This window comes from Macrotis lagotis, chromosome 5 (assembly GCF_037893015.1).
Source record: "Macrotis lagotis isolate mMagLag1 chromosome 5, bilby.v1.9.chrom.fasta, whole genome shotgun sequence".
NCBI classification, from domain to species: domain Eukaryota; kingdom Metazoa; phylum Chordata; class Mammalia; order Peramelemorphia; family Peramelidae; genus Macrotis; species Macrotis lagotis.
The window spans coordinates 163543568-163565698 of NC_133662.1; the positions used below are offsets into that span (position 1 = coordinate 163543568).

Below are 22131 nucleotides of genomic sequence, written 5' to 3' on the forward strand. Positions count from 1 at the left end.
GAAGACTTCATGTTTTATCTTTTGTTCAATAAATCTTTTGATGTCAAAAAAAAAAGAGGCAGGGAGAACTCCTCACCCACCCAGATATCCACCACCATAGTTCTTCTCACAGGCCTCTAAAGGGATCCCTCTGTTTCCATTACAGGGTACTCCCCTGACATACCCCAGTAAAACTGTTCTCTGTACTTCTGAAAAAAATATATATGAGCCAATTCTTCCCTCTTACCCATCGTTGGACCTTCCTCCTCCCTCCCTCTAACTGAATATGCCATGGATTTGACTGCTTTAATCTCTACTTTTAAAACCTAGTGATATTAAATCTAGAATAAGATTGGTTGTGTTCAGGAAAACTGAATTCAGGTCACATTTCTGCTAAAAGAAATATATAATTTTTAATAATTGAAAAATATTCTAGACTGGATCTTAATATTTGCATTTTCAAATAATTCAAAGACCTTTCAGTGTTTGGAGACTGGGTACCATCAGCTATTTATGAAAAACAATTGGGGGAAAAAACTGAACTTTGTGAGAAAAAGAAAAAAACTACAGTTGTATATAGCCCCAAACCATGGTAACCAGTCTTTTCTCTACAGTGAGTCTCTTTCCAGCCAAGACAGAGATTCTCAATTCTCATGATTTTCTTCCAAATCCCAAGCAACAAATGCCTTAAAATGTACAAAAGGCTGGAAAGCCTACTGAATTGGCAACTATTTTTGGCCCTTTATTCTATTGAATATCTGTGCAGAAGAGCAGAAGATATCCAAAGATTTGGATCTTGCTGTGTTTCAGTTTTGTTAAGCCAATATGGTCCCAGTGAACAAGAGAACTCCCACTAGTTTGAAAAGCGTACTGAGTATATATGAGGACATTCAAGGCAATGCTTTTGGATTCTAATGCAAAGTTTTGTTCCATAGTCAGTTCATAAACATTTATTAAATGCCTATGATGTTCCAAACACTGTGCTAAACTCTAGGGATTCAAACCTGAATTTTGGATTTGAGGGGGTGCTGTGTGTAAGTCACCAGCCTCACTTTCTCCTCCAGAGTCCTGTGGTCAGATACGAATCAAGATGACTGGAGACAACCAGGCTCACATCCAGGTCACACAGCTATTAAATGTCTGAGAAGGGATTTGAATTCGGGTCCTCCTGACTTCAGGGCCAGTGCTCTACCCACTGCATACACAAATTAAAAACAAAGTCTTTGCCCTCCAAAAGTTTACCATCTAGACTGACACTTTTACATTCAAATTTTTAGCTGTTCATAAAGACTCCTCTCAAGTCTTAGGTCCTGAGTAGACATCAATTAAAACAAAGAACACTGAAAAGGTGGGGAAGGAAGAGAAGGTACCTAGCTTAAGGGCATGATGGAAAGTTCCAAGGAAGTCCAATAGCAGTAGGGCAAATGAAGAGATAGTGTAACAAGATAGTGTAGAAAGAATGGATGCAGTCAAACAGATTAGTAGTTAAACAAATTAGTGGTCAAAGGATACACACAAGCTATTCTCAAAAGAACTACAAAATACTAACTATCATATGAAATAATAATAGAAATCACTAATAATAAGAGAAACGCAAATCACAAAAACTCTGAGGTTTTACCTCCTTTGAAAACAAATTGACAAAGATGACAAAAGACAGGGTAAGTCAACTTGGGAAGGGTTGTAAAAAGACAAATTCACTAATGAATGAGTTGGTGGAGTTCTAAATTGGTAAACCATTCCAGGAAGCAGTTTTGAGTTATGTAAATCACTGAAATAACCAGTCCTTTGACCCAAAGAGTCCACTGCTAGGTATACATGACAAGACCCTCTAAGCTTTCTGGCATATTTTTCTAGCAGTACTTTTTGAGGTAACAAAGAACTAGAAATAATAGCTGATATCCAACAATTGGGAAATTATGGTGCACGTATGTTTTGGAATTATTCTGTACTATAAGTAAAAGCAATGAATACAGAGAAAATCTGGAAATTTGTTAAGAACTTAAACAAAACTGAAGTAGAGCCAGGAAACCAATAATAATTTGATTACAATAATGTAAGTAGGAAAAATGAGAATCACAAAATAGTCAGACCTGAATGTTGCAAAATTATTTGAAAGGAAAAAAGAAAGAAACCAGGGTCCCAGGGAAGAGACATCTCTCTCTCTACTCCTTTGCAGAGGAGAGGATTTGGAATAATATGTTATATAAGATTTTTTTCAACATGTCTATTAGTTTTGCAGATTTCTTCTTATTCCTCTTTTTAAAAAAATTCTTTGTTTTAAGTGATGTCTGCTCAGGGCCTAAGACTTAAGAGGAGTCTTTATGAACAGCTAAAATTTGAATGTAAAAATGTCAACTTAGGAAACAAAGACTTGCCTGCCTGTCTTTCAAATCCCATCAAGGTAGTACCTGTGCCCAGGAAGAGGGAGGTTTTTAGCATAACTGATAAGACATTTCTTTGACTGGGATGTCTGATATCTAGTTCCTTCATCCCATTCTGAGTTGCTCCCCCATCTTGAGTTGTTCCTCTGACCCTGCTATCCACTACGCCACCCTATCCAGTCCCCCTATCCCTACATCAAAGAATATTAGCCTTATTTTTCAGACATTATAAATATATGCAGAAATTGTACTTGCACAGGATATATGAGATGTACACCTCAAAAATGCACATAAAGGGACTGGAACAAGATTATTAAAATAATATTTTAAGAAAGTTTCCTGTTTTATTAAGCCCCGTGCATCTCCAATTTCTGACTTGCCTGGTCTTCTCAAGATGAAAGACAAAGCAATCATGAATGTACTTTGGATTTAAATAGTCTCATGTCCCCCATCCCTGCCTCATCATAAACTGGAAGCCCTTCCCTTCTTTGATTGGTCAAGTCAGAGGTGGCTTGTCAGACCCTGCTTTCTGATAGTGAAATTAAACACCTCCTGGTGCAAGATTCCATTTTGGGGGTCTGGCTCTCTAGCATATCAGTGCATAATCAGTGAACTTAAAGAAATATTAATAAATGTGTATGTCTACCTAAAAGATAAAAGAATTGAGAGGAGTCTCAGAAATTATTCCATCTATTCCCACATTTAGAGAGGTTGAGCTCCAGAGGGGTGAGGTGACAACTCCAGGGTCACATGGCAGATATGGGACTCCAGATCTAGAATTGTTGTATTCACTGCATTACATTGCCCCCTCTGAGCACATAATGAAAGAAAACTCAGCATTTATCTGATAAATTCAAACTGTGAAGAGGAAAAAGTTGATTTTTTTCAGGGCAAAGCAAAAGAGGTCAGGTTTGCTCTTCAGTCTCAAGTACTTGGCGTGATAAAAAAAAAGGCACTGGATTGCCTCCTAGTCCAGATTCTAAGTTCTAGTCTTGGCTCTGCTTGGGAAGTAGTTGGGTGACCTTGGGCATGACACTTCTCTGGGCATCAGGGTGGTCATCTGCAAAATGAATGGGTTATTTGACAATGACCCTTCTAGTCCAAAGTGGCCTATACTGGGTTTATTAAAGTAAAGGATCAACTCTGGTACCTTCATCTGTTAGGAAGGGAGCATCTAATAGAAGAACTGTATGTGAAGGAATTTTGAAAAATATGAAGGACTCAACAAATGTTGAGTTGAGTTTGATGCAAATATTGCCTCAAAAAAAAGATAAAGGAGGGTCCTGGTGGTTGCTAAAAGTTACAGTAGATCAAGAGTCAGGAAGACCTGAATTCAAATTCTAAGTCAGATGCTTACTTAGTGGTGTGACCCTGGGCAAGTCCCTCAAACTTTTTTACCTCGATTTTCTCATTTAATACTATTTTCTATTTCTCAGTTGGTTGTGAGAGTCAGTAATGATTGAAATAATGTTTTTAAAATGCTTTGCAAGCCTTAACGCACAATATAAATGCTAACCATCCTATTATCAGCTATTATTATGATGGGATACCATGGAAAGAGTCCTAGATTTTAGAGCAGAAGGCCTTAGGCTCTATGGCATACCATCTTGGAGATGTGATCTACCCTCCTTGGGTTCAAATTTTTTTGAGCAGTAAAATGAGGAGTATAGGGTAAATGATTTGTCAAGTCCCATGCTGTCCTTTGCTATTGTCTGATCCAGAGCGATAACTTTGTCACTGACTTAAAGGACATTTAAAATGCATCACTGACACCTTTAAGAAGTAAGCAGAGGAAAGATGATTATTCAGTCCAATTCAATTTAAGATTCCAAATCTATTTTGCTTTGGGTTGGGTAAATTAAGGGAAAGTGCGATAAACTTCATGCTGGCCACGAGAGATTAGAAACTCTTCACATATCAGCCCAGCTGACCAAAGTTAAGAAGGGGTAAAACTATAAAAAGCATTTAATCTAAAGTACAATACCAACAGCCTGGAACCATAGCCTAGGTAATTAGGGTCCTAATCCTATCACCAAAGGTATCTATCTCCAATTCAGTTCAGACTTTATCACTATGCCAATTAAGTTTTTTTTAAATCTATTCATGGAAATCTTTATTGCCAACCCGACAGCACCAGAGAGCCAACATTGAAAACTCTACTTTTTTAAAAAATTCTAGTTCCTTTTTCAGAAGTAAAATTAGAAAGACTCAACACAACCATGAGCTGAAGAAACTATTCATAGAGTTTTGCTCACTATTTTCTCTGTCCAATTCTAATCCGGAACAGTATTAGGCCCTAGAACAGGGCCCTAAAGGGAATTGTGCTATCTCTTGGAGATAGTGGAAAATCTTCATGTGTCAGTGTTGCCTAGAGATGACAGCTAGACTAAATGACCTTTGAGATGCCTTATTGACTCATGATTCCACTCTTCTCAGCCCCAACTCCACCCCTTAAGAAATGAAGGTTGGAAGAAGAGGAAATGAGGAGAGAAAGAAGTAGCGGGGGGAAGAAAATTAGAAAAACAGGAGACCTAAATTTAGGAAGAACAATAACAACAAAAAGAATTTTCGTTCCCTTCAGGTATTCTCTTCTCTAGCTGTGAAAACTGGCGGGGAAGGAAAATTTCACAACGACTTCATGAATGAGCAGCTTGTTTCCCTCTAAGGAAGTTTACAGCTGGACATCAGTAGTCAGAGTAGCAGTAATGTTTAGTAGGCAACCTTCCAGCATTTGCCAAGTGTTACAAGCCCTTCACAGAGCTCTAGATTTTAAAGGTGAACTGAAACTATTTTAAGATCCCTCTTGGGCAGCAGATGGACAAAATGACGGATTGTTCATATTGTGAAGCTGTTTTCATTACTCGGGAAATTGCAGCCCTATGCACACACACAGCATTTTGGTCCAAGTTAACAAGAAAACTGTTATTATTTGCTCCAGTAATCGATGTTCATTCTGCCCAAAGTGTAATAAGGTAATGTCTGCAGTGAGGTGTGGAAAAGAGATTACGCTTTCAGTGGGGATCTTTTGAGACTGCTGACATTCTTATGAACAAGATAAAAAAAATACAGACTGGCCCATAATAAAACCAGATGGGCAAGCAACTAGATATTTGTTGTAAAGTTCTCTTTAGGGTCCCTGAGAAGGGAATGCCTTACAGGTGAAACCATCATTTATGGAAGTTCTATTGGCATCTCAGTAATAAAAGCCCCTTGGATGGGGTCCAAGATTTGTTCATGTTCAATCTAATTCTGCTTTATGACAACTCACTTAATAGGGAGATTTCCAGAGTAATCCTTTAGGTTCCCATATTTATGGCCTACAGTCAAGTTGAAGGAGCCACATTCAGTGATTTCCTTAGCTAGCCCCAGCAGCACCCTCACAACACATTCTCAACCTTCCTGACCAGTGTCCACATTAAAGAGAGTGGGGACAAAGTGGAATCTCAGAGGTGAAAATGTAGGGGTAGAAAATGAAGAGGAAACCCTACCACAGGATCAAAAGGCACTTGTAAGCAAATGTTTGTTCCCACTGTACTCCTAAGTATTTTCAAAATTTCCACAAAAGGCAGAGGGGAATTCTTTTGTCCTGTTCGAAATTCCATTGGTTCTTCCTTACTCTCTCCATCAACACCAACCCATCCAACCCCAACTCCAGCCTGTCCACATTTTGTATTCATTCCTGTGAATTCTCTGGAAGCTTCAAAAGGATCTCACTTTGAGCAAGTTCTTTCTCCTCTCTAGTCATCAATCCTTTATTCTCCAAAATGAGAGGCTTAGACTCAGTGGTGTCATAAGGTCCCTTCCAGTTCTGAATGCTAAGAGCATTTCATCATAGGAGGCATGGACTGGGTCATGTAGTCCTGTTGATATTGGCAAATGCAATGAGCTCAGGGGTGAATGGTTTGATTTTTCAGATGTTAATTCAGAAGCTTTTTCAAGTGAATATGATGATCCTATTTACAAGTATTTTGCCTTATATGAAGGAAAAAGCATTTAATGCTGCTTTGGGCTCTTGGATTATCATTTAGTGCTCTAAGAGGAGTTGTTTAGTTTTACTAAGAGACGACAGAATGCAATGAGTTTAATAGGTCTTGATTCATTAAATTACTGGAGCTGCCAGAATTTCAATGGGGTCTCCTGCCTGCTGGCAAACCAGGTGCTCTTCATTTTCCTTTCTTTTTTTTGCAAGGCAATGGGGCTAAGTAACTTACCCAAGGTCACACAGCTAGGTAATGATTAAGTATCTGAGATCAAACTTGAACCCAGGTCCTCCTGACTCCAGAGCAGGTGCTCTATCCACTGTGTCACCTAGCTGCCTCTCATTTTCCTTCTAGTAAGTTACATCTTAAAGACAGGAACTTTGTTTTTCTCATTTTTGTTGCCCATGAGAACTAGAACAGTCTTACACAAAGCATATGAAAAAGGACAATTTGTTAAATTTGCCTCACCAGAGACATTTCTAGAAAGTGGCAATAGAGGTAAAGTTGAAGGGTGAGGCAGTGGTCTGAACCTGTATCTGAGTGATACCTGGTTCCGAGGACCTTAAGACAGTTCTACCACAACCCTCCTTATCTCCATATTCACTCTGTTCAGTAAGGACAGACATCTTTAAGACAGACAATAGCGGTTAAATGCCATAGTCCTAAGAGCTGAGGCAACAAAAGTAATAAGAAAAAAAAATAACTTTTATTGCTATTATTATTATTATTTTCCAAATTAACCTAGTTCTTTTAGCCCCAATGTTTTAGAAAGGATTCAGTCTACCCAGGACTGTTGTAGCTTATTGTAACACCTGAGGATACTATTGACAAGCATGTCCCTATTTAGAGGATACCTTATTCAACTTGGAAGTGATTCATAGAGAACTTAGACCAGACACTGAAGGAGGTGGTTTGCCCACCCTTCCTTCGGCCTTTTCTTTCCATAACAATGTTCACTTCCTTCCTATCCCTTTCAATGTTTTCAATGTTTCTATACCAGAGCCTTTGTGATTAACACCTATCAAAAATCTGCTTTCAGGAAAGGATTTGATATTAGATATTTGAACTTAGAATTAGGTCAGATTCTTTTACTAATGCAGAGCAGTACATTCTCTGCAGTTTATAGTCAGTGAGTGGGATTCTTTTTTTTGATATGGGCCCCTTTGGCAGTCTGGTGAAGCTAATGGATGTCTTCTCATAGTATTTTATGAGAATAATAATTCATAACATTTTAAATGCATGGGATATTACTTTATCTGCACAAACATTTTATTCATAATGACAATTATGAATTATTATGACAATTATTCATGATGACAATAATTTATATGTATAAAACAAATACTTTTAATCCATAAAATGCAAAGGATACAAATGAAACCAATTAAATTGAAATAGTTTCCCTAGATTGACCTTGGGGGGCAGGAACTAGAGAAGTCTAAAACTAGACTTGATTTTCAATATTTTTTCTCTTTATTATATTAAAAAAAAGGAAAGCAGTATGGGAAGGGGAGGTATATATTCAGAGATGAAGGTAAAATATTTTAAAGAAAAAAGAACTTGGTTCTTTTGATTATAGGTTTAGTGTCCTTTCATGCTGTCTCTTCACAAATCCCAGGCATATCCATTTTTCTATGTGCAAAATCTGAATGAGAAGAGTTGTCTTTGCCTGAAAAAATATCATTCAAAGGACTGAAGAGATTAGATACTTTTCAATCCTAATGGTACATAGGAATAAAATGTACAGTCTCAATTTATGTTGTTAGAAGCTGGAAAAATAAAAAGTCATTGTTGATCTAATAAAATGAGCATTTAAATATATATACATCTAAAATATTTTGTGCTATATACAAAATAATTAAATAATTAAAGTTATGAGATTATTAGTACATATAACTGTAATATATTATAATTAAATAATTAAAATTATATGATATAATAATGTTGATGATAATAATAACTAGTATTTATATAGACTTACTATGTGTCAGTCAATGTGCTAAGCACTTTACAATTATTATCTCACTTTGCCCTTTCAACAACCCTGCAAGGTAGATGCTATTGTTAGTCCCATTTTACAGATGAGGAAACTGAGGCAAATAGCAGTTAAGTGATTTTTTTCCAGGGTCATACACCTAATAGGTATATGGCAGGATCTGAAATAGGGTCTTCCTGATTCCAGGCTCAGGTACTCTACCCATATCCTTTTTAAGATTTACAAAGCAATTTCTTCGCAAAAAAAAAAGTGTTTTTATCCCCATTTTGTAGATGAGGATTTGGGGGCTCATAGCTATTAAGGGACTTATCCTAGTAAGTTTCAGGACTCAAATAATCTTCTGATGGCACGTTCAGGGCTCTGTCCATTAAACCACAGAACCTCTGTTTGTAGTGTGCTAATTATTAAAGATCACTGATTTTGAAGACAATAGCTATGGTACAGGAGAATGTTCAAACACACTTTGCATCAGCTTCATAACTTGTCTTTTATCTTGACATAAAAGTAAATAAAAGTTCTCAAATGGACATAACTTCGTAACTTTAACAGTTTTTTTTAAATGAGATTTCTTACATGAGGTCATGCAGGAACATGAGAGCAGTGATTGAAATTCTTAGCATCTCAAAGATAAAAAGCAATCTAAAATAAAAAGTAAAAGTGAACTATAAATGCATTTATCAGAAATTAATTCAGAACATATAAAATTTACTACACTTGATCTTAGCCAAAAGGCCGAGAAGTGATAGAACATATAAAATTTAATTAATAAATGTGTTGGCGGCAGTTAGGTGACACAATGACTAGAATTTCAGGGTTGAGTCAAGACCACTTATCTTCCTGAATTCAAATCTAGCCTCAGACACTTACTAACTGAATAATTCTGAGCAGATTACTGAACTCTATTTGCCTCAGTTTCCTCATCTGTAAAATGAACTGGAAAAGGAAATGGCAAACCAATCCAGTATCTTTGCTAAGGAAACCCTAAAAGGGGTCTGAAAGAATTAGGTATAACCAATAAACAACTGAACAACAACAAGAATTTAACATAAAATAGATTTATGATAGAGGTAAGTTCTGGAAAAATTCCTTAGATTTGATTTCTCCTTCTCTCTCAACCTTTTTTTTGAAGGGGGAGATCTGCATGATATTCAAAAAACCATGCTGAAGGGCAGCAAGTCGGCACAATGGATAAAGCATGGGCCCTGGAGTCAGGGACCTGAGTTCAAATGCGGCCTCAGACACTTAATAATTACCTAGCTGTGTGAAAAACAACAAAAAAAAAAGCCATGCTGAGTTGAGGATTAAAGATTCTAATTTCTGAGATTCAAGGGGAAAAGGGGGATTGATATGAAAAGCTTAATGTTCAAACCAAGGTCAGATGGAGACATCACTAGGTTGTTCCAGTTATTTAAGGCACTCTTCTCTCTGCTGATCAGCTGCCTCTTGGTCCCTACCCTCAGTTCAGTCTATATGTTTGTATCATGCCTTTTTCTCTCTAACTCGGAAATCTAGAACTTAGACTGGTTACCTAAGTTAGACTTCCTTCATTATTGGTCGCATCTTTTGTCTGCCTCAGTCTAGATTCCCAGCTTTATGATGGAGCTACTGATCTGATCCTCACTCCCTAAAAACAAAAATGTTCTTGACTCTGGAGAGTATCCACAACATAGTCTAGGCCAGCATTGTGATTCAATGGGTAGGACACATACCCTTTTCTCTGATGGGTAAATAAGACTGTCTTTCCAGATAAAATTGGAATTGGCCAGAACTGAAATTTTACTCTCACAGTCTCTTTTCCTGCCCTATTTTTCTGCCCTACTACCCAATGTAATTAGAAGACCTTGTGTACAATGATGGGATGAGAGGCTCCTGTTCTTGGTGATTCTGTGGAAGTTTTTTTCTAAGTACTTAGAATAGTGACTGGTACATAGTAAGTACGAATCCTGATTGATTGGCTGATCAATTGAAAATACAGATTTGAGTACTTATGCAGTGAGGTTATTTAAGGGAGAGATAAGAAAATAATAATGGTAGCAGATGAGATAGAGAGCATCAAAGTTTGGGATCTGTTTATGTGCACATCACTAGAAATAAACCAATAAGATATTGGGCTGGGGGAAAAGTAGATCACAGAAACTGGTGGGGAGAAGTCTCCCTGTAGTATATTTCCAGACTCCTATTAGGGATTCAGCAGTCTTTTATGAATGTAATCCATTTTCTTTGTATGTTTGGTTTATAATAACCCAATGTGGCAGGAGAGAGGTATAAACAGTGTCTGCAAAGTGAATCTGTTTTGCTAGCATAAACACAGGGTTCCCCATCAGTTGATCCACCAGTGAGAAACAGACGCCTGCTTTTGATGGGATCAAAGTCTCACCCAGGGAACCACTTCTCTCTCCAACTGTATGTTGGCTTTTCTCATGTGTATACACAGTAAAGAGAAAGCTGATAAGGATCCAACTTTTCAGGAACTCTTTATTGCTTATTACCAGAACAGCAGGAAAAAAGGGTTATATGTAATTTTTCAAGATATGTAAAGGTTAGCCACATCTGGTTGGCCAGATCTATTTTTCATTTGTCAAACGGTAGGATTTGTCTATTTTTTGACCTATCCCATTTTAATGGTCTATTGAGGAAATCTATACCCTATAGCAAAGATATATGTTTTCAGTATAACCACATTTCTCTCTTGCTAAGCATCGGGGTAACAGTTACAGACCAAACATTTCAAGGGCTCAATAGCAATGATGGCTCAAACTAGGATCTAGGGTCCTTGCTTCTGGAATGTTGACTTGGAAGTCAAAAGGTAACATCCCTTTTAGCCTTCTCTCTCCTTGGAGCTGAAGATAAAGCTGTTGCCACCCATTCCTCATCTCTCTAATAGGAGGAAGGGTTACACTTCCTTGGTTAAGAGTATAATTGGCAGGGGCAGCTAGGTGGTGCAGTAGATAGAGCACCAGCCCTGGAGTCAGGAATACCCGAGTTCAAGCCCAGCCTCAGACACTTAATAATTACCTAGCTGTGTGGCCTTGGGCAAGTCACTTAACCCCATTGCCTTGCAAAAAACCTAAAAAAAAAGAGTATAATTGGCAAAGAGGTTCAGTTTAAATCAATATGATGCTTCATAGAGTTCATTGGATCTGTCATCTTATCAGGAGAGACACTCCATTCATTAGCACAACTCAATATCCATTCCCATGTCATTCCATACTATGGCATTATTATCAATATTCTTCTCTATCCAAGATGCATCTAAAACATTGATGTCTTTCCTTTGGGTTTTTTTTTGTTTTTCATGGATATCTATTCAACACTAGAATTTATCCATCTCTTTTCTCGACTTGTCACATGACCATCCCATGTCCTTTTCTGATTCCACATGATCGTAGACTGAGAATTGTAAGAAATCTCAGAGGCCATTTAATGTAACCTCCTCATTTTACAGATGAGGAAAACTGAGATGGGGTGAGGGAGAGTCAATTTGTCTTAGATCACAAAGACTGTAGTATAAGTGGAATTTTTGACTCTGGTCTTACTATATATATCCTTCACTGTGTATTTAGTGGCACTTCTTCTATGCAAACATCATGGGTGAGTAACTACTACCAACTTATGTCCATGTACCATTTGTATTTTATTACCCTTTGGGTCATCTGCAATTTTGATTCTTTTGGGATCATGATAATCCATCTTTAGCGTGATAATGCATTACAGGAAAAAATGCAGGCAGAGTAGGAAGCACTTTAGGGGTTACTTAAAGCTCCTTGTGGTATTTCTACAAACTTGATAAATCCCATTCTCCCCCTCCCCTTTAATTCTCTTCAAAAATCCTATTCTGATGCCTCCTTATAAGCTGGAATTTACCCTGTCTTCTCAAAAGTTATATCAGAGCAGTGCAAAGTTCTGTCAAGTCCCCTCAAGCTGAAAAATACTTTGAGTACAGTCCTACCAATAGATTCAATCTACTATAAGAGGACCAGTATAACTAAGTTCATTCAGACAGGCAAGCAGTCAGCAGACTGACCACTTTGAATTGATTTTTTGGCCATTTTTTTCTGGGAAACCATGAAATAGGAGGCTAAGACATAAAAAGATGACTACAGTGAAAAATGAGCCATAAGTGTATTAGAGCGTTGCAAAACAAAATGCCAAGAGGAGTCAGAGGCTCATAGGTCCAGAAAGCCAGGAGGAAACTCAGAGGATATCTAGTCCAAGCACCTCACAGATAAGAAAAACTGAGACCCAAAAAGGTTAAGGTCAAGTCACATCCATAGTAAGCATTCAAAGGAAGACCTACGCCCAACTCCTCTGAATACAGAGACACAGTTTCATACTGTTATTGATTTTTTATTTTGTTTTTTTCCCACTGTACAAGGAGAAAATCCCATTAAGGAAAATTAGAAAAGGGTTCTTGGAAGACTCATTATTAGAGTTCAAACTTTGAAAGAAATTTGTCATGGGAAGAGAGAAAAGGAAAACAGTTTGGTATAAGAAATAATGTAAGCAATGGAACAAAGACAAGAAAGTATAGTATATGCTAGCTCAGAAATTATTCCTTTTGAAGTAAAGTATAATAATGAGATCCAGGAATTGTATGATAAAACTGTGTTAAGTAGGAGCATGAATGGCAAGCAGCAGAATACAATTAAGATAAAGCTGGGGAGATAGAAACTTGACTCTATAAAAGAGAGCACATTTAAGGGAATGATGTTTTAATATTTTATCATTAAGAATGCTGTTTTGGAACATGGAACTGTAAATTCCCTTCCTGTATTGGTTCATAAATCTGCCTTCCTTTTCATTGGTTCATTGCAATAGTTCCTGTTGCATTGAATGATGGAACTGAAATTTACCAAGAACAAGAGAATAAGCAATTTTTCTACCCATTTAGACATTAATTCTGGGTGTCCATCACTCTCCCCATGGCTTTTTTATTCTAATAAAATTCAAGTATCCTGCTCCTGCTTGTTGACTCAGTGAAAGGGGTTTGCTGGGTTGTGTAGGAAGTTACCTGGGCTGAAATGTGAGGATTTTCTGGGCATGCTCCCACTCTTAGCACCACAAACCAGAACCTTCTGCAGTTCATCCAAGTCTGGGCCATAACACCAGTTCTCCCAGACAGTGAAGTGACATAAAACTACCACATTATCATTACTGAGGCCCTGGTGCTTGTGAAGTATGACTCCCTTAGCTCAACCCTATGATTTAGCAAGCCTTAGATTCTGAATTAGAGCCAGTAGCTTTTGTTAATTATCTTTTATTGAATAATCAGTGCAAGACATAATCCCTCAATATGTGCAGAGAATGGTGGCCAGCTGTTTCTCTTCTTCTCAGGACAGAACCAGAAGAAATAGAAGTGGACTCTGGGTGTAGTAGAAGGTCCCAGTTTAGCTGGGGGTAGGAGTTGGGTAAACCTCATATAGCATAATATGAAATGCTCTTCTCTAAAGACCAGGGCAGAAATTCTTGGAAATCCTGCTGTTGGAGACATGGGGAAGGAAGGAGAGTGAGGAGAAAAAGTGATGGAGATGAAGAATTGACAAACTTTAAAATTTGAGTTACCAAATATAGGATGTTGGGGGTGGGAAGTGTCTAGAACCAGCATGGGCTCTCAGTGGATCCCCTCTGACTCCAAATTACCTCCCTTCCTTCCTTTCCATCAAAAGGAGCCTCATTTGGGTTAATGAGGTCCTCTTTTGGAATATAAATTCCTCATTGGGTTATAGTATCCTAGAATATTAGAACTGGAAAAGATCCTGCTCCAACAGGCTTATTTTATAGATTAGGAAAATTGAGATTCAAAGAAGTAAACCAACTTGCCCAGGGCCACAAGGAAGTGGGAAGAGGGGGAGTATACTTAAATATATTTTAACAGCCAACTGGGATTAGTCTGAATAGTTAACTGGTTTTGATAAGAAAGCAAACTATTTAGGAAGCCTTGGGGAGGAGGGAAATCCAATTCTTGAATTTAGAAAAGCAGGAGACTTTGGAGATTCAGCAGATAGACTAGCATGAAGAATTAGGGAGCAAAAACAGGGATCAGAGAAACCTGAAGACATGAAAAGAAAGAGAGGGTCAAAGGTAAATTTACCAACTTAACAATTCTCGGACTTGCTGCTTTTCTAATAAAGAAAATCATCTCTTGAAACCACCTTTGGCTCAGCTTCTCTAAAATGCTGGTGCCTGAACAGGATGGTGGCTAAGATCCATTACAGGCTATCATTCTGTGATTCTTTGATTTCCCAAGAGTTTATGTGATAGAAGCCAAGAGGTTGAACTTAATGAGACTTGATAAGGGTAAAAGAATCCTTGATAATTGGCACCTTCCCTTTGAATTTGCAGATAATATTCTAGGCTATGAGGATATGGACTTGTTTTCTCTATTGAAGATCCAAATTACCGCAGATTTTTCTATGATTCAGTTAAAATAATTTGTGAAACTGCTCGACCAGTATGTTAAAACATGCTGAAAAGCTAAACACTGAACCCTTGTTTTTCCTCACTATTGCCTATTATAACTTGATGTCCCTATAATTTCTTGACCAGACTTCTCCACCACCTCACCACAACCCAATTCCATAGTGATCTCAATCATACCCTGACAGTACTAGGGAGCAAAAGATAGCTCCTTTTGTCTGCCTGACCAAAAACAAAACAGGAGGTAGAATAATAGTAAAATTGGCAATGAAGTAGAAGAAAGAACACACTTCTTAATTGGAATTATTAAGGCCTCTTTTATCCCATCGATAAGAAATGAGTGGGTTGAATTCATGAGATGGAAGAGAAGATTCCTTCCCACTCTGAAATTCTGTAATCCTATGATCCTACAAGACAATAATGAAAAGTCATTGTAGAGATACTGGACATTTCATGAAAGACCATACGTAGGACCAAAACAGAAATTTCTGTGGTGATCAAGATCTCGTGAATCACAAAGTTTAGGTAGTGGCTCAGTTTTTACAAACTAAGTGTTTAAGTTGTTCACTGTAACCAAAGATGTCCCCGAAATAGTGAAATCAGACTCAGGTACAGAAATGTTCTATGCTTCCCCCTCCTTCCTCTACCAACCTCATCATATGCCTTATTTTTCTCCCCTGCACCCAAAATGGTAATAATAAAATAAAATAAAAAATAAAAAACTGAAAGGATGGGCTATAGAAACATATGAAGATTATCATGATTTAAGATGGACTCGACTAAAAAATCAAACCCAGACCTAAATTGGGGGTGGGGTGGGGGGAGGGACAGGAGAGTTGTTGAAGAAGAGAATAAAGAAGATAGAAAAATTATATTGACATTAGGTTTTTGATAATAAGTAGCAGTGGGAAAGCAACATCAGTGGCATAAGGCTATTTTTGCTGACTTTCATAAAGAAATCTGGAGTCCTTTGGCTGTAAGAAGAGTTCTGTAGGTGGGAAAACATTGTATTCATTTCCTTGTCTCTCAACACTTTCCTCCTGAGGAAAAATGTTAATAAAGCAGTTGTGGCTTATTTTGTTGGAATTTTTTTTTGGTGTGCTTTTTTTTTTGTTTTTTCTTTGGAACTGGCTATCCAGGACATGTGGGGATTTAATTTTAAACTTTCCTTCTCATATGAAATCCAGAATTGTAACAATAGAACTTTTCAGGAAAAGGGAAAAAATTTCCCACCCCTAGGATATTATTTCCATGAAACTGCAAAAAGAAAGATGATGTGGGAAGAGAAGAGCTTCTCTAACGCTGACAGAAGGCAGAAAATGAGAAAAAGAGATACAGATGATAATCTATCAAAAGGTCAAATAAGATAATGAGAGAAGGAAAGGGATAAGTTATGGAGAACCTTTGAACCATGGGATTTCCCATATGTCTTGTCTTTCTCCTATTTCATCTTCTTTGGCAAGGCTGACTTCTATAAAACAGATCTATACCCAAAAGGATCTGCAGAAATTAGGGTCATATTTCTGGCATTTACTATAATATTTTATATTTTAAAAATGAAAACTAATTTCACCATCACCAATTAAACATTATTGAGTACTTACTTTTAGTTATCACTATATACAAATTATCATCCAGTGTCTACTGGAAGATTCTTAGAAAAAGGAAGTGAGCTCACACAATCTCTCATTCTAAACTATCAAGATCTTTTTATATACCAGTTCTGACACTACCTCTTCCTTCTATCTGCTAGTCTGATAAGACTTTCACTATACTAAATCAGTGAGAAAAATATTAAGCACAATAGGATTAATCATAAATGACTATTAAGTTCTAGTATAAACCTCCCTCCAGATCCCCACAGATTCACTAGTTACCATGCTTTTAGATGGGGTGGGGACCAGTGCTGGAACAACTATAGATAAACAGGTATTCTGATATACTGTTAGTAGAATTGTGAGTCAGTTTAGTCTTTTTAGAAAGAAATTTTCAATTATACGCTGTTAGAAAAATTCCCAAATTCTTTGACCCTATTTTCCCATGACTAGGATTATGCCCTAAACAGGTTATAGTGGTAGGAGAGAGGAGAAGACTAGCTATAGAAAGCTCTTCCTAGATATACTCTGTGTGTAATAGCCAAAAAAATAAACACACAAACCTGGAAGTGGACTATGGTCTATCAACAAGGAAATAGATGAACAATTTATGGTGCTGGAATAAAACAAAATATTATTGTGCCAGAAGAATGACAAATATGAAGAATTCAAAGAACTAGAAGACTTACAAGAAGTGAGTAGGAGTGAAAGAAAAATATAATGGTGAATACAATATGTAAATAAAGACAATAACAAAAGCAAAACCAGGTTAGATATGCAGAAAGATTCCCAGAACAATGGAACAGCAGTTTTGGTTAAGTCATTATATACATCTTTTGTTTTGGTGAAGATTTCATTTCATTGCATTTGGTTATATGTATCAAATTTTTCCTGTTTTGCCACTCTGCAAAAGCAGAAATGGGTAATTACATTTATATTTTTATGATTTTATTTTCCATCTTTTTTTCACTGATTCTAGTTTATAAATTTGAATACTTATATTTTCTAATGGAAATTAAGATAAAATTAAATGTGGAGAAAAATATGATCATGCCACACATATTTCCACAGTGCACACACACACACACACACACACACACACATATATACATATATATATATATATATATATATATATATATACACACACACACACACACACACACACACACACACAGGTCACTTCTTTCAAGCATTTCTGCATCTATCTAGCTGTCCTAACATACATGCTATATCTCTCCTCTTGTCCATAAGGATAGCATCAGAGATTCATTGAAATGCTTTGCTAAAGTCAATAGCCTATAGAGTTGTCTTCTACCAGACTAGCAGTGACTTTGTCACAAAAGGAAATGAGACTATCTTGCATGACTTGTTCCTAATGAGCCCAAGGGCTGAAATGCAGGTAGTACTAGGAGATTACTAGGGATAAAGTGTTCTTTGGTACTATCTCTAGGATTTCATGAAAGTCTCTATTTTGAAGTCTTGTATCATCAGATAGGTAAATGACTCATTGCTATAGGAAAGAAACAGCCTGACCACCCAGCAGGCTACATGCAGAGGAGGTATTTTCATTTTCACTAGGAAGAAGGAAGCCCCTAAAGAATGAGGTGATTTGGGACCCATAAAAAAATCCACAAGCTCAATATTGGCCTAACAGTAACATTCAAATGGAAGAGTCAGAGAGCAGGAGACAGGAGGCATGGAAAGTCAATAAAAGCTCTGTTTCTTCTATTTGGGAAAAAGGGATGTAGAGGATTGATCCTACCACTTATTTACGAAAAAAAATTGAATGAACTAATAATGTTTTTCCATGATTAACTTACTTGAAGCAAACAAAATCTGAACTTCTGAACAAGAAAACAGAGGAAAGAAAAATTTACTTTTATACAAATTTCACTATAAGCAAAAATAATCCAATAAACAAACAAAATTAATAGACTCCTTAATAAATTCCTTAGTATTTAACAAGGTGGGAGCAAATGAAATGGGAAACAATAAACAAGACAAAATAAAAACTCTAATAAATTATTCTCATTCTACAACCATACACTAAAAGGAGAAAGGTTCAATAGGCTGCACATTAAGAAACTGATTCTCCAAGAAGATAAGGAAAAGAATGGGGAGAAGAGAAGAAGGGAGAAGGAGAATGGGTCCTAGATAAAATAGTTCTAGGTTCCTACAAACAAGTAAGTAAGCAAATAAAACAGAGCAGCAAAATCTGCACCATGGGGGAACAAGCAAGAGCTAAACAATGGCTTTATTGATTTAAGACATGTGGATTTCATTAGGGGAGCTTAATGCATAAAAATGGATTGTGATATCTGAAACTGGGCAAGGAGCAAAATTGGGTCAAGGGGGGCTCCTCGGACAGAAGGAAAAAGATGAATCTTTATTAGGTAATTGGAGTCTGAGGTGGGAGAAACAAAATTTGTTCCCTCTCCTTCTCCCCCCCCAAAAAAAGTTTTTAAGCCTTCAAAGGCAAATCCACATGCTGAACTAAGCTGGCAAATCCCTGGATGCAACTCTCTTAGAACCAGCAAAAGCATTGCCAAAGAGAGGACTACTCCAGTCAGAAACCAGAGAATCCCTAGGAAAAATAATTCAAACTGATATGGAAATAAATAATGGGAGATCAAAACAGAGCAAGTACAATATCCCAGAAGTTCTAATGCAGAGCTTGAGCTGAATTTGAAAGCAATAAAGTGGCAATAATAATATTTTTCACTTGGATGGCCTTTGTGTTACTAAGAGCTCATAACCCATAGTATCTTCTCTAAACTGATATGCTATTTACTTGGGATCTTCATTTTTTTCTCCCACTGAACAGCAAGGGGAGAAAAAAAACACTGGAAAGTTGAGATTCAATTCAATTCAACGAGTATTTATTATACGAGGTACCATGCAGGACTCTGGAAATACAAAGACAAAAATTAGCCCCTGCCTTCATGTTTTCTACATTCTATGGGTTATGGATATGGAATCAGAAGGTCTGGAGTTGAACCCTAACTGTGCCATTAACTACACTGCTACAATTCATGAAAGAGTATCAGAGGCCATCTAGTCCTACCTCCTCATTCCACAGAGAAGACTAAACAAGAAAGGATAATTGACTTACCCATGGTCACTAGAGAGATAAGCATCATAGACAGTATTTAAACCCAGGTCCTTTGTTTTCAGGGTTAGTGTACATTCTACATATTATATTGATTCTCATTGTATTATTCACTAGGTTGTTTCTTTTTGTATAACATAGTAGACCCCTAATAAATGTTTATTGATTGATTATATATCCATGTATAGAATGGAAATAGTCTGAGTTTCTTCCTTCATATATTTTGTTGTTATTCAGTCATTTTTTTAGTCATGTATATTTCATTGTGACCCCATTTGGAGTTTTCTTGGTAAAGATACTGGGCTGGTTTGCTATTTCTTTCTCCAGTTCATTTCAGAGATAAGAAAACTGAGGCAAACAGGATTAAGTAACTTGTCTAGGTTCACACAGTTCATAAATGCCTGAGGCCATATTTGAACTTGGGAAAATTAGTCTTCCTGATTCCAGCCCTGGCACTCTATCAACTGTGCCATTTAGCTGTCCTCTTGTGTAAATTGGATAATTAGAATTGCCTTAATTTTGGAAAATGCAATACAAATGTGAGCTGCAGTCTTTAATTCTCTGGTTTTTGGCCCCAAAATACATGGCATGCCAGCCTTTGGGAGGTGGAAGAAGTGAATCCATAGAGGAATGAAATATGGTCCCTGTTTTCATGGAAGAAATAAACTACTAAGAAATTAAGAGAAGTACAGACATTATAATAGGCAGTCGGGTGTGGTAAAAATAACAAAGGTACAAATTACTTGAGGGGTAGAGGTGGAAGAAATTACATCCAAATGAGAAGAGTTGGATTAGCTTCATGGAAAAGATGGCATTATAGACCTTCTCCTTTGAAAGGAGAACTAACCAGGTGGTGATTGACAATATGTAGTAAGGGAGAATGAATTCAAGATGGTTTCAGGTTTTTAGCCTGACTGCTGAAAGAAAAAAAAACAACTGGATTCCAAGGAAAAGGCAAAACAAGAAGACAATTGGTTTGGGTAGAGTTTATGACTTCTACTTTTGACATGTTGTCTTTCAGGAATCAACAAATTGGTCAAAATGACCAAGAAGATGTTGAAAATATGAAAAAACAAACCTTAAAGAGAGTTAGAAAGAAAGAGAAAGATTAGAAGTCATCTTTGTAGAACTGATCTCTGAAGTTGTAGGATTGGAAGAGATCACCAAAGGATCTCAAAAGAAGATAGAAGACATAACTTCAGAAATATCTAGGCTAAGGATCCTATAGAAGAAAAAAAAGCAGAGAAGGGGGACAGAAAAGGTCGAAGCAGAGAAGGAAAAGGACAAAGATAGCATAATGTCAGGTACAATAAGCAAGAACATAATTGCAAAAAAGAAGAATGAGAAATACTGTCAAATACTTCAAATAGGTAAAGGAGAAGAACTGAGAAAAGAATATTTGGTTTTTTGCCTAGGAAGTGACTTAGAAAGAGCAGTTTCAGATGACTTTGGCAGCAGAAAAAAAATTCAAGGAGTTACATGTGGGTGAGTGACAAGGAAGTTAAGGCTGTGAATATAGACTTTTTTTTTGAGAAGTTTGGTCAAAAAAAAGGAACACGAAAAGAACATATATTCTAGAGACATGGACATGAGTTCAAATCTCAGTTGTGCCTATGGGACATTGGGCAAGCCATTTAATCTCATTGAACATCCAGTTTTTTTCCATCTATAAAATGTGGGGGAAAGGATTCTATTACCTCTAAGGTACCTCCCAGCCCCAGCTCTAAGCCCCTGTACCTTTCTAAGACAGCCCATACTCCTTTTGGACAGTTTTAATCATTGGGGAGTTTTTCCTGGCATCAAATCTACATCTTCCTATTTGCAAGTTTCTTTCATTGCTTCTAATTCTACAACTTAGGGTCAAATAAAACAAGTCTAATTCTTCTAAATGGTAATCCCTCAAACACTTGAAGACAACTTTAATGCCTCTTTCCAAGACATCTCTTTTCCAAGCTAGATATCCCTAATTCCTTCAACTAATTTTCATGTTATGAATTTGAGGTCTTTTATCATTCTGTTTCCTCCTTCTCTAGGTTTTATCAATATCCTTCCTAAAGCTGTGTTACTCAGAATTGAAGACAGTATTTCAGCTGTGATCTAACCAGGTCAACTCATCACTTCCTTATTCCTGGAGGCTATGCCTCTCATTATCTGTCAAGATTCCATGAGCTTTTGTGATGCTGTATCATACTGTTGACTTAAATGATCTTGACCATCCACCCTCAATTTTTTTTCAAGCAAACTGCAATATAATATGCTTTCTCTCATCATGTACTTGTGAAGTAAATTTAAATCTATGTAAGACAATATTTATCCTTACTAAATTGTATCTATGAAAACCCAATGCAGTATTTTGTTTGACTCATCAAGTTCATAATAGATTTAGACTTTGCCATTCAGTATATTAACCTTCTTTTATGGCTTTCTTGACATTAGCAATTTTGATGATGATGTAGTTTATGCATTTATTCAAATTATTTATAAAAATAAACTAAACAGCACAGAACAAAGAGTCCTGGAGAAACTCACCTTTCTTTCAGGTTACTATCAAACAATGACTACTGTGAGTCCCATTATTAAACCAAGTGTAAATCTATCTTATTATAATATCAATGTCAATCTTTTTCACAAGAATAGTATGATACTATCAAATGACTTGCTAAAATCT

At 36.8% G+C, this 22131-nt stretch overlaps 1 pseudogene; it reads right to left on the minus strand.

Moving 5' to 3' along the window:
* Positions 1-8991: 8991 nt before the first annotated feature.
* LOC141490352 (U2 spliceosomal RNA) lies at positions 8992-9083 on the minus strand (annotated as a pseudogene).
* Positions 9084-22131: the final 13048 nt, after the last annotated feature.